The following is a 13,918-nucleotide window of genomic DNA, read 5'->3' as shown; positions in this document are numbered from 1 at the left end:
CTTAGAAAACAAAAAACATGAACATAAAAGATAAATTAAAATTCTACAAAAGATAGCTTGATAAAATGAAGAGAAAAAGATATGCAAAAAGAATGGGAAAAAATATTTGCAGATTATATATCTGATAAAGGACTTCCAGATAATGAAAAAATCTCTTACATCTGAAGACACACAACCCAATCTAAAAAAATGGGTAAGATTTTGAATAGATCACCATAAAAGACCTATGAATAGTAAATAAGCACATGCAAAGATGTTCAACATTTTTAGTCATTAGGGAAATGCAAATTAAAACCCCAATGAGAAACCACTACACACTTACTAGAATATATGTAACCAGAAAAGACTGAGAATACTGTTACTGGGGTTACAAAGAAACTGGAACTCTCATACCTTGCTGATGGAAATGGAAAGTGATACAACTACTTTAAAAAAGTGCCTGGCAGTTTCCTAAAAAGGTGAACATATATGAACCATGTGACCCAGCAATTTATTTTCTAGATACAGTATCTGCTCAAGAGAGATGAAATCATATGTCCACACAAAGACTTCTATTTGAATGTTCGTGTTACTCATAACATCTCTAAATATTTGGAAACAACTCAAATGTCTATCAACTGTGGAATGGATAAACAAAATACCTATACAATGGAATACTACTCCACAATAAAAAGAAGTGAACTACTTATATATGCAACAACATGAATTAACTTCAAAAACATGGTAAGTTAAAGAAGCCACACAAACCAAAGAATATATATTGTATGGTTGCATTTATATGAAATTTACAGAATAGGCAAAACTATAGAAACAAAAAGCAGGTTGCCCGAGGCTGGAAGTATGAGCAGGGATTTATGGCAAATGGATGCAAGGGAATTTTTGGAGGTGATGAAAGTGTTCTAATGCTTGAGTCTGATGATGGTTACAGAACTGTATAAACTTATTAATCTGATCCATATGCTCCAAATGGGTGAATTTTATGGCATTATAAATTATACTTTAAAAAGCTGCTAAAGAAGGGGAAATCTCTAAAGAGGAAGTTGTATTATATGCCAGGAGCTTAGAGGGAATCTTTTTTAAATGATTGTTGCTTGTTTCTTCCTTTTAAAGTGAGTAGGGTTTTAATTTTTTAATTTTTTGCCTCTGAATAGGCTACTTCCTGGTGGTTCTCAGGAGGGATTATTCCTCAGAGCAGATGTACATTACAGATCATGCCAAGTTTCTTCCTCGGTGGAGACAGTTGCCAACATAGAGTGAGACTCAACTGGAAGGGGCTGAGTGAGGCTTCTTGGGATTCTCCCTTCAGGTTTTCCTCTGATTACTCCAGCTGAGCACACAGAAGAAAGGCAAAGCCACAGGGAGGCATATTAATTAAAATGTCTCCTTTTTTGGGGGCCATTGTCCTCTTCACTTTTAGGAGGTTACAGTTGTGGGTTTACAGTGTGTTATTTCCTTCCATGTTCAGCATAGTTGCATGATCATATAATCCCACATTTTAATATTCAGGAGTAGCCAGGTAGATTAATAAGCAGGAATATCTAATTACCAGTTGGGGTCAGGGAAGAAAAGGTATCTACTTTCAAAATGGGACCATTGGGAACTATTTTGAAGGGGAGCTTTCGCTACAGATTTCTTTCTGGTGTTGCTCACTTGGATGTAACAGGAAAGATCTTGGCCCTGGAGCTTGCCGGGGTCCAACTGTCTGTTACTCCATAGGAGGTGTAACAAGAGACATGAAAGAACCTGACTTGCTGGTTTTATTTCCACTGTTTGTTTAGACCGTCACTGCCAATTAATAAGGAACAGGAGAAACATGCCTCTTAGGGAATATAGAGAAAATATTGCTTTGATCTTATCTGCTGCAATTATTGAATATGCTTTCCATTTGACCAGTGGCCCCATCTCTCTTTCCACACAAAAAGCCTAAAATAAACAAAAAGAAAAAACGTCTGCTTAAACTGGTTGTTATTCAGAGCCTTTCTGATGTCATGTTTTAATTTAAAGATTACTCTGTTCATTGTAAGATCAGAGGCTTATATTTTCAGGGCCATATGCTTCATATCCATGAATGGATACCCTGTGGATCTCAGTGGGAGTTAAAAGCAGAGATGGTTGCAGAATTGAGCTTTCTTCCTTTTGTTGCACGAGGCACTTTTTACTTGCTTTTTCTGGAGAGTGTAATCTGTGTATTAAGGTGACTTGTTTGTCATAAATGTTTATTAACATGTTTGGATAGACAATGGCGTGTTTTTTATAGGCATTTCTTAGTTTACTTGCCCGCACTAGACATTAAAGATTCTCCCATAAAGAGTGGCATGCTCCCCATCATTTTGGGAGGTAAGTGTGTTCTACTTCCCGAATCAAAACATTCTTTCCTGGGGCAGTTGGGTGGCTCAGTTAAGTGTATGCCTTCCGCTCAGGTCATGATTCCAGGGTCCTGAGGTTGAGCCTCCAGTCAGGCTCCCTGCTCAGTGAGAAGTCTGCTTCTCCCTCTCACTCTGCTGGTATCCCTGCCTGTCTCTCTTGCTCACACACACTCTCTCTCAAATAAATAATAAAATCTTTAAAAACAAAACAAAACAAAAACATTCTTTCTTCATTCAGTGTTTTTTAGAAGAATAGGATGTTCCTTTCTCTGTCCCAGGAGTGCTTTCCTGCCTTAAAACTATTCCTTATTAGATTTATTACATCTGTCATGCCTTCTCATCTATAAATCTTACCTGTCTTTCAGAGCACGGTTTAAAGTTTAATCTTTTATGAAATCATCTCTTTCTTGCTCAGAACACACATCTCTTTTCTAAGCTCCTTAGTGTATATTTTCCTCACAGAGCTAATTTCCAAACTAACAGGCACTGATGGTTGGGTGACCAATCCCTTTCTCTTTGTATACACTATTCACCTAAGAATAGCCACGTGTATCTCAGAGGCCAATAAAAGGTTGAAGTCTGCTGTATGGTCTCTGGGCAGCTTTGTTTCCCTGATGTAGATGTTGAGCTGCCAGGTGTTGAGGTTGGTCAGTGAGGACAGTGAGTCAAACTGAAAGTAACAATCAAGCCTTTATTTATTTATTGAGACACTGCAAGCAAGAGGCAAAAAGTGTCACTGGTTTCCTAGTGTTCCACTTTTTCTCCATGGAACAGCACTAGGCAAGGGTCAGGTGGATGCAGCACAAATGGGGGAAATGTTTTATTGCTGTGGAGCCTGAAATAGAAGTTTCCTGGCTTTTTAATGGATCTGGGGGGTCTGGTAGAGGGTGAGGGGAAAAGATAAAGAGTGGAAAAGTACTGAGCCAGAGTGGAGAAAAATGCTTTAGTTAGGGCCTCTGGTAATGAAGTCTTGGTGGAGGTGCCTTAGAAGTGCCTTATCAAAGGCCTCTGATAAGGAGGTCTCTGAATAGAGCTGCTTAGGCTAGATATGTATATGCAGATATGTATCAGCATGGTAGCCTAGGTGGGGTGGGGTGGAGATTGGGCTGAGTCCCTGGCTGTAACTCTCTTCGGAAAATTGCAGTGCATTAGCTGTGCACCAAGTCTCCTACAGGGAGGGCAGCAAGCTTCTAGCTGTGAGGCCTATCAAGCAAAGCCTTGTAATTGCCTGTAGTCAGGCCTGAATGATCACACATAGGATTTTAGTCTAGAGTTGGACTCTTCAATAGGTGCCACCTCTTCTTTTTATTTTCTTTAGGCTGGAATGTGACCTGAACTGCAGTAGCCAAAATGGATCCATAAGGGAAATATCAAGGGAATTCAGAGGCTCTGGAGCTAACTAAACCAGAACCAACAACTGCATGCCTCTTGACTTCCCCTTATGTGAGGAAAAATCAGTTCCTAATATTTAAGCCACCATAGTCATGTTTTCTTCTTGTAGCCTAAAATATTACCAATTGATACACCATTTATTTTTGTAGTGCCTTTTACTGTTATATAACTGATTTATTTATATTATTATATATAGTTCGTGGTACCCAGAGGGACCAATCTCAGCCATCCTCTGCTACTGTACTATTTCCCTTTAATCTTACTGCAGTTCAAACTGGTGGTAAGCATACTTTGAAGCTGCCAGTATTTCTTTTTTGTAGCTAAGTCACCAGAGATGAAAAACATAGGATTCTTAGTTTATTTTTTAGTGCTCATAGAAGAGTGATGTTGGGCAAAATTCCCAGCATCAACTGCCTTGAAATTGAAGACCTAAGTCGAGTTCTCAGTGATAGTTTCTCATTAAATAAAGCACCAGGTAAAGGCCATTTGCCTTTTGAATATTCAGCACTGCTCTCCATGATGGGCTTACATCATTGTCTCTTTGTTATTTCTGTTACCTAGGAGTAAACAAATGCTTGGAATTATATATAGGGTGATTCCAGTAAAAAATGCATTCTTTCCCCTCTAAATTATTCCATTTAGAGGTAGGCCTATTTCCTTCTTGATAAATTGCATCTCTAGATTTCTCAGGACAACATCTTTTCCAGGAGTTTTGGGTTTTAGGCATAGCTCTTGCCTTATTGACCAGCATTGTAAGAGCTTCATCAGTTTGTGATTAAGTTTCTTGGGAACTTTGAAAATGTTGAATTTATTGACCTCCCATCAGTCCTTGGCTTAAGTACAGAAATTGGCTTTGCCCTAGATACAGACTTCTGGCTACTGATAATTATATGAGACTTGTAACACCACTCTCCAGATTCCAGGTCATTAGAAACAGTTTCTTGACAGATTAGATAATTTCAAGGAGACAAATAAAATATGTTTCAGATTCTCCTCCTTAATGTGTATCTTAATGACTTGATATTATTCCTGGATGAGCCAAATCCATGCTTCCCTGCTATAGAGAACAGACAGATAAGCCTTTGCCTAAATGCTGATGATACAGTTTTATTTCCTCAAATTTATAGTAGCAAATTTATAGTAGCATCTATAGACAGTGGTCCTCAGATCTAATTACTTTACTTTAAATTAGTTATTTCAAAACCCAAGCCATCAGTTTTGGCAGAGGTCCTCCAGCATTTAACTGGTCAAATTCTAAAAGCCCTGTAGAGAAGGCCCACTTGTTTGCTTACTACTAGCTTATCTTGAAGGGTTCATCAGTAGTTAACTGTTTGCAATTCAATATTATGTGGGCCCTATATTGACATTATTAATATCTCCTTGTATAGTTTTCAGGTTATAGTTATTACAGGCATATTTTGTGGCAGAGAATAATTCTGATAATGATGATAAAAAAGCTAAAATTGATTAAACATTTGTTGTGCAAGGCAATGTGCCAAGCAGTTATATAGCTTTTCTCTTTTAATTCTCAATACAAGCTGATAAAGTAGATAGAACTTTGGGGACTCTTCTTAATATAAATTGTAGTGAACTCTGGATTGTTATATGAGGAAAATCTTATTCTTATCTGCAAATATTACCTTGCCCCATCTCCATGTGGCAGTCAGTGGTCTTTTCTCCAGGTTCATGCTTGATGGGTAGGCTTCTTGACTTTATTTTTATTTTATTTTATTTTATTATTTTTCTTCAAATTTTTATTTAAATTCTAGTTAGTCAGCACAGTGCAATATTGGTTTCAGAAATAGAATTCAGAGATTCATCACATACAGCACCCAGTGCTCATCATAACAAGTGCCCTCCTTAATACCCATCACACATCTAGCCCATTCCCCACCCACCTTCCTCTGTCAACCCTCAGTTTGTTCTCTAAGAGTCTCTAATGGTTTCTTTCCCTCTTCTCCCCACCCCCATATGTTCATCTGTTTTGTTTCTTTAATTCCACATATGAGTGAAATCATACGGTACTTACCTTTCTGTGACTGACTTATTTCACTTAACATCATACACTCTAGCTCCATCCACATCATTGTGAATGGCAAGATTTCATTCTTTTTGATGGCTGAGTAATATTCCACTGTATATGTATACACCACATCTTCTTTATCCATTCATCAGTCAGTGGGCATTTGGGCTCTTTCCATAGTTTGGCTATTGTTGATAGGCTTCTTGACTTTAATAACAAAATATTAAACCTACCGATTTCTTTGATACACATTGAACACATGATTCTTCTTTTAACTAGTAACTTAGAATTAAATGGACTTGAACTCTTACTGTCCCGGTCCTTGCCCAAAGTTTGGCTGTGAGGAGTAATGTTCACGAAAGAGCACCTGAAGGGCATGTGGCCCTTGACCTCTCTGCTGTACAATATTTGGTAGCCACTAGTTTTGTGTGACTATTTTAAATTTAAATAAATTAAAAATAAAATAAAATTAAAAAATTCAGTTCCTTAGTCAAAATGCCCATATTTTAAGTGCTAAATAGCCATGTGTGGCTAGTGACTTTTGTATTAGACAGCATTAGATATAGAACATTATGACCATTGTTGAAGTTTAATTGTACAGTGCTGTGATAGACTGTTAGAGAGATTCACATCTGGACTGCATCTTTTTAAAAAAAATAATTAGTTTCATTGAATTGTACTTTGATGTGTTGACAGTGGCCTGTACTAATAATGTGTATGGAGTGTTCTTATGTGTCAGATACTGTCTTCAATACCTTTTATGCATTGACCACTTAATTCCTACAACTATTCCATGAAGTAGGCTTTATTTTTATCTCCATTTTATAGATAAAGAAACAGAGGCTCATAGACTTGCCTGTGGTCACTCAGATGGTAAACAGTGCAGTTGGGATGTGAGTCCTCTAAGTGTGGCTTTAAACCTGTGTTCTTATGTACCACACCATGCTGAGTCTAAAATCCCTATGAAGAGGACTTGGAATTCAGTCTCAGGATATGAGTAGTAATTCTCATCACTTTATTTTTGTATCCTTATTTCTCCTGGCTATAGCTGTATATTTATTTCATTTCTGTTACTGCAATGCTATGATGCAATTCTGACGCCAACTGCATGGCGTTAGCACAGACTCTGCAAGTTAAGGGCACAATTCCCAGAAAACTACCCTTACTTCTGATGCCAGCCATAGTTTCAGGGGTTCCCAGACCACCCAGACTTGTGACCAACTAGCTACAAATTTGGGGATTTCTATGACTGTCTCAGGTCTGATAATTTGCTAGAATGACTTACAAAATTCAGGAAAGTACTATATTTATAATTACAGTTTTATTATAAAGCCTATCAATCAGGACCAGACAAATGATGAGACAATTAGGATGAGGTCTGGGATGGAAGCAGAAGGCATCACCCTCCACCTTGATGTATTCACCAACCAGGAAACTTACCGAGATTTGTTGTTCAGAGTTTTTATTGGAGTCTCATGACATAAGCATGATTAATTGAATCATTGGCCATGTGTTTGAACTGAATCTTTAGTCTTCCTCTCCTCCCTGGAGGTTGGGCTGTTTCAAAGTCCCAACTCTCTAATCCCATGTTTAGTCTTTCCAGTGACTAGCCCTCATCCTTAGTTATTTTATTAGTGTAAATCAAGTATGACACAAGGGACACATAAATAACAAAGTCATTCCCATCACCCAGGACATTCCAAGGATTTTGAGATTATCTCCTGGGAACCAGGGTCCAAGATGAGACAAAGTCTTTATTATACAACAGTATGCATTTTTTTAGGCTGTCTTAGATACTTTTTGAAATGAAGTGGAGGATTTATTTATGTTTGTGTATATACGTGTATAAATAAAAATATAAACATTTTAGGTATATATGTATAAATATGTATTTTTTTTTTTTTTAAAGATTTTTATTTATTTATTTAACAGAGATAGAGAGAGCACAAGTAGGCAGAGCAGCAGACAGAGGGAGAGGGAGAAGCAGGCTCTCCGCCGAGCAGGGAACCCGATGTGGGGCTCGCTCCCAGGGCCCTGGGATCATGACCTGAGCCGAAGGCAGCCGCTTAACCAACTGAGCCACCCAGGCGCCCCTAAATATGTATTTTTAATATAGGTGCAAGAGGACTACTAACCATAGTTTTATAGATTTCCAGACATAAAGATTGCCTTAGAAATAACTTAGTTTTACACTCTTACTTTACTGATGAAGACATAAGCCCAGAGAAGTAAAATGGCTTGCCTAGGTACTTGGTGGCAGAGTTGGGACTGGAGCTCAGGGTTTTTAATCTTATATTAAAACTCTCCTTGTCTTCTCAATCTCAAGCTCTTCCTCTAAAATAGTCATGTCACTACCACTGCATACTTTTCTCACTTCCTTACTGCACCTTAGAAACCTCAGGCTGACTTTAGGAGATAGCTTTGGAGCAATGGATGAAGCTTGCTGCAAACTGTATTTTTGTATCTCCTGCCTTTGCACATGTGCTGTTCTTTCTGCCTCAAATGTCATTTTACCTATTGGCCATCTCTTCATTGTTTTTGTTTTTTTATTTTTTTAAATTAATTAATTAATTAATTAATTGTTTTGGATATAGTGTTCCATGATTCATTGTTTGCGTATAACTATACCCAGTGCTCCATTCAATACATGCCCTCTTTAATACCCATCACCAGGCTAACCCATTCTTCCACCCTGCCCCCTCCCCTCTAGAACCCTCAGTTTGTTTCTGAGTCCACAGTCTCTCATCTTCATTGTTTTTAAGTATACAAGCTAAACTTCACATCCTCTGTGAAACCTTCCCTGCCTTTCTCTCCTCTCACAGATTTCGTCTCTCCTGTCTCTCTGTTTCACATTATTTAGAATATGCCCTTATCTTAGTGGTACTTACCATAATTATATTTTTAATTCTTTTTCCACATCTCAAACCTTAACAGAATTTTTTATTTCACCCTTGTTGCCACTAAACTTTTTCCTCTCTTTGTCTTCCTAGCCCTGATACAGCAGCATCAGTGACTCAGCTGTTTCATCCAAAAATCTAGAAGTCACCTTGATTTCCCTCTTGTTCTCATCTTGCTCATCTAATTAACAGCAAGTCCTTTGGTTCTATAGCCTAAATATATCCCAATGCTTTTCTCTTTCACCTCCGAACTGGTCTGTCTGCTTTTACTCTTGCTTTCTTTCAATCCATTCTCCGTACAGTGGCCACCGTTCTTTCAAAATGTAAAGCATTTTGAAATCTCGCTCCTCCCCATTTGAAGACAGCCACATCTTCTGGTGCAGTGCCAGCCACTTCCCCAAGACATGGTGGTGAAGGTCAGAGTAAATGGATTTGGCCGTATTGGGTGCCTGGTCTTCAGGGCTGCTTTTAACTCTGGATATTGTCGCCATCAACAACCCTTTCATTGACCTCAACTACATGGTCTGCATGTTCTAGTATGATTCCATCCAGGGCAAATTCCATGGCACAGTCAGGGCTGAGAGTGGGAAACCTGGCATCAGTGGGAAGCCCATCTCCATCTTCCAGGAGCAAGATCCCGCCAACATCAAATGGGATGATGCTTGTGCGAGTATGTTGTGGGGTCCACGATGGAGAAGGCTGGGGCTCACTTGAAGGGTGGGGCAAAGAGGGTCATCATCTCTGCCCCTTCTGCCGATGCCCGCATGTTTGTGTTGGGCATGAACCATGAGAAGTATGACGAATCCCTCAAGATTGTCAGCAATCCCTCCTGTACCACCAACTGCTTGACCCCTCTGGCCAAGTTCATCCATGACAACTTCGGTATTGTGGAGGAACTTGGGACCACAGCCATGCCATCACTACCACCCAGAAGACTGTGGATGGCCCCTCTGGAAAGCTGTGGTGTGATGTCCGAGGGGCTGCCCAGAACATCATTCCTGCTTCTACTGGTGCTGCCAAGGCTGTAAGCAAGGTCATCCCTCAGCTGAATTGGAAGCTCACTGGCATGGCCTTCTGTGTCCCTACCCCCAATATGTCAGTCGTGAAACTGACCTGCTGCCTGGAGAAAGCTGTGCAATATGATGACATCAAGAATTTGGTGAAGCAGGCATTGGAGGGCCCTGTCAAGGGCATCCTGGACTACACCAAGGACCAGGTTGTCTCCTGCAACTTTAACAGTGACACCCACTCTTACACCTTTGATACTGGGTCTGGCATTGCTCTCAATGACCACTTTGTCAAGTCCATTTCCTGGTATGACAATGAATTTGGCTACAGCAACCAGGTGGTGGACCTTATGGTCCACATGGCCTCCAAAGAGTAAGAGCTTCTGGATTGCCAGCCCCAGCGAGAGCAAGAGGAAGACAGAGGCTCTCAGCTTCTGGGGTGTCCTTGTCCCAACTCATCCCCCAATACACTGAGAATCTCCTGACCTCCATAGTTTCCATTCCAGATCCCCTGAAGAAGGGGAGGGGTTTGGGGAGCCCTACCTTGTCATATCATCAATAAAGTATACTGTACCTAGCCAAAAAAAAAAAAAAAGTAAAACAAATCATGTCATTTCTAGCTGAAAATCCTCCATTAACTTTTTCTTTAACTGAAATAAAATCCAAACTTATTGTGCCAGGCAAGGACCTACATGATATAGCCAGTTCCTCCTTCATTTTGTATCAGACTCCCCCACTTCCATAAATTTCTGTTTGTTTCTCAAACATACCATGTTTGTTTCTTTTTCAGGGCTGTTCCAAGGTGTAGCTTGCTGTGTGAGTATGGTGGGAGGGAGGAAGCTTAACTTCTCTTCCTCCCCTGTGTTCGCCATTAGCTTCCCCTAAAGCCACTTGAATAAATGTAAAATCTAAGGCAAAGAGGTGGCTTGCTCTACAGCCTCAGGATGAGAGGCAAGTTTCCTGGGTTCTCCCAACCAGATTGCTGCCACAATCTTGAGGCTTGTTTCATTTCAAGCTTCTGTTAAAATGTCATCTCCTCAGAGATGCCTTCTTTGATCCATTATAGCACCTTCGTGGCTCTGTGATATCGCTTTGTTTTATTGAGTTTGGTTGCACTCAAGAAATTGCCTTGCTTAGTTAATTAATTAATTTAATTAATAGGCTTTATTTTTTATAGTAGTTTCAGGGTTATATAAAATTGAGGAGATGGTTCCGAGAGGCCCATATACGCCCTTCCTCCTACTACCACCCAGTTTCCCCTACTGTTAATATTTTTCAGTAGTATAATACATTTGTTACAGTTCAACCAATATTGATACATTAACTAAAGTCCTTAATTTACATTAGGGTTCACTGTCTTGTATAGTAATATGGGTTTTGATATATAGGTAAAGTCATATATCCACCAGGACGGTATCATACAGAATGGTTTTACTACCCTAAGGGATCCCTCCCTTCTTCATTTTCCCCCAAACTCCTGGCAACAAGTGATTTTTTAAAATTGTCTCTATAGTTTTGTCTTTTCCAGAATATCACATAGTTGGAGTCATAGAATATGTAGCCTTTGTGTTGTTTATTTTAAATTACTTGTCTGGCCTTACTAGAATGCACATTCCAGGGTAGTAGGAACCTTGTCTATTTTGTGTGTTGCTCATTTCTCAGTACCCCAGTCATACTGGGCATGTGGAAGACCCTCAACAATTGGAAGTTGCTGAGTGAATGAATAACCACCTGTTGTCTGCAGCAGGCTCTGTGTTCTCTGAAGGCCGGAACTGTGACTTATTTTCTGGTGTCCCCAGTGCTTAGTACAGAGAGTTGCACAGGGAGGGAAGTCAGTAAAAGTTCATTGAGTAATATTAAATAAAATTTGGCCTCTATCGTTTATTATCTGTGTGACCTTGGGCAGGTCCCTTACCTCTTTGAACCTCATTTATAATGCTCATTTCTTAGGGTTGTTGTCAAGATTAAAGGAGTTCACATTGAACACTACATCAAAAACTAGTGATGTACTATATGTTGGCTAATTGAATTTAAATTAAAAAAAATAAAAGATAGGAATAAAGCTAAAAGAAACTAAAAAAAAGGAGGTCAATGGATACAGTATTGTATAAAATGTATGGGATTGCTATTGCTATCATTGGTCACTTTTCTGCTAAACATGCCAACAAGGTTTATATTAACAGTGCATTCCTCAGTAATGCCAAAGCTACTCCTTACTAGCCTTCACAGGCCCGAGATGCCTCATATGGTAAATTCTCAGGAGGCTGAAAGAATGTTATAATAACTCTTTTGCTTCTGTATTGTTTATAGTAACGCAAGCCTACTTGGTAACTTGGAGCTGTCTACAGACACGTTGCTGTTGCCAGCACATAGTTCTTATTTCCCCTGTGCCTCCCTAGTGTTTCCATTAGCCATGTAATATAGTTTTCTCCAGCTAGTGATTAGGGACCAACTGTTCCTGTGTTAATGCTTGTGTTCAGTTCATTAAAAAATAAAACAAAAAACCAAAAAAAACTCCTGATAAGGATTCTTGGTTCATTTAAAAACTGTTTAAAGTTCAGAAGATACTTCTTATTTAAAAAGAGAAAGAATGATCGTTCAACTCAGGGACTTTATTTACGGTGGGACTAAGAATCTTTACAGATATTGATGGTTATTTGAAAAAGTCAAATTGGAGTGCAGTTCACTGATGTTGTTAAGCACAACAGCTACTGAGGCTATATTTAAACATGCATTCCGAAGTGAAGGGTGAGGAAAATTGCTTTGCAGATGCTCAGATGAAAGCAGTCACTTTATATTAGGCAGAAAAAGGCAGTTTGAGATAATCTTAGTTTGAGGAAAGTCCGATTTTAGACCAGCCAAAGAATAGGAGCACAGTGGGAGGGTGGGAAGTGTAGAAGGTGTTATCACTGATCTGGAGCATAGAGGATTAGGGAGAGCGTGCGGACATAGTGTTAAATCAGGTATGTTTGGATCATTTATTTTTAGTTTTCTTCCCCACTTTAGTTCCTAGACATCCTGAGTCTTTAATCCAAGCCTCCTGCTCTCTTGCTTCACTTGCTTTTCCATCACTTGCCTCATCACAACATATGTATCCTCTCATTTATTCCATCAGCAGTCTGTTAATCTGAAACCCTGTTTAGTGGGTACTAAATGAGCTAAGCATGAGCTTGTTCAGGTAATATGTTTTCAAGTTTGTCAGGAATTCTCTGGGAATATCATTTCTGACCCCAAGATGATGATAACTGCTACTTTGAATTTTGGGGATTTTATTTTAAGATATTTATCTTTTCAAAATTTCCCTGAAATCACTTCCCACAGACATCCACCAACTCTGCCCAAATAAAGTTAGCCTTAAGCCGGACCAGTGGGCCATTAGATGTGGGTGATAATCAGAAAAGTGTAGAAATGCCCTGGTGTGGAGTATTGAAATTTCTCCTTCTCCCAATTTCAGCCCTTCCAAATTAGCTTTCCCGTCTCTGTCCTGAAACCAGGGATGCAAATATAATATAAAGCCCAGCTTATTACATGCAGAGACTATTTCTAATGGATTAATATTTTAGATTTGATTGTTTAAACAATTGGTTTACCCATGTCTCCTATTTTCTGAGTTAACAGACTAATTTGACCAAATTGCTCATGTGTCTTAAGTTCATAGAATATCAGATCAAACCCACTGAATTGTTGCTTTTCCAGGTCAAAATGGTGAAATATTGGTAATTTTATACATCCAACCTAATAAAAATAGCTAATAATAGCTGACATTTATTACATGTAACATCTATTAATTGTAGTGTTTATTCAAATTAATATAAGCAAAGCACTTACAGCAGCCCCTGGCATAATAGGATCTTATTGTGTGCTTTATTCTAAGCTCTTTACATGGATGACCCCACTTAATCCTCAGAAACATTTTTTGTGTTTTATACATGAAGAAAATGAAGCTCAGGAGGTTAAGCAAATTGCCCATGTTGAAATGGCACTAAGAGATGAGCTAGGGTCTGATCATGAGAGGTTTATCTCTCAGCCTGCTCTCTTACCCATTATGTACGTAGTCCCAGATCATGCCTATTGTACTTTCATTAAACAAATGTTTTGTTGAAGACCTACTGCCCATAATTCTGCCCTAAGTGAGGTTTCCTGGAGGGTTGAAACATGTGCATAAAACAATTTTATCATGAGTGGTCAAGATCAGTGTCAATACAAGATAGCTACATTGGGATATCACAAGGA

General features: G+C 39.0%; 1 pseudogene across 1 annotated transcript in view; it reads left to right on the top strand.

Annotated features, from left to right (window-relative positions):
• LOC116636742 overlaps window positions 1-10,062 on the top strand; it is a 68,011-nt pseudogene extending 57,949 nt beyond the window's left edge. The window contains exon 2 of the transcript XR_004300386.1: window positions 8,772-10,062. The product of XR_004300386.1 is annotated as a glyceraldehyde-3-phosphate dehydrogenase-like (transcript). The remainder of the gene's footprint in view (window positions 1-8,771) is intronic.
• Window positions 10,063-13,918: the final 3,856 nt, after the last annotated feature.

Source organism: Phoca vitulina, unplaced genomic scaffold (assembly GCF_004348235.1).
Source record: "Phoca vitulina isolate PV1807 unplaced genomic scaffold, GSC_HSeal_1.0 scaffold13, whole genome shotgun sequence".
NCBI lineage: Eukaryota > Metazoa > Chordata > Mammalia > Carnivora > Phocidae > Phoca > Phoca vitulina.
Note: the sequence above shows the minus strand (reverse complement) of the source record. Positions and strands in the feature narration are given on the sequence as shown.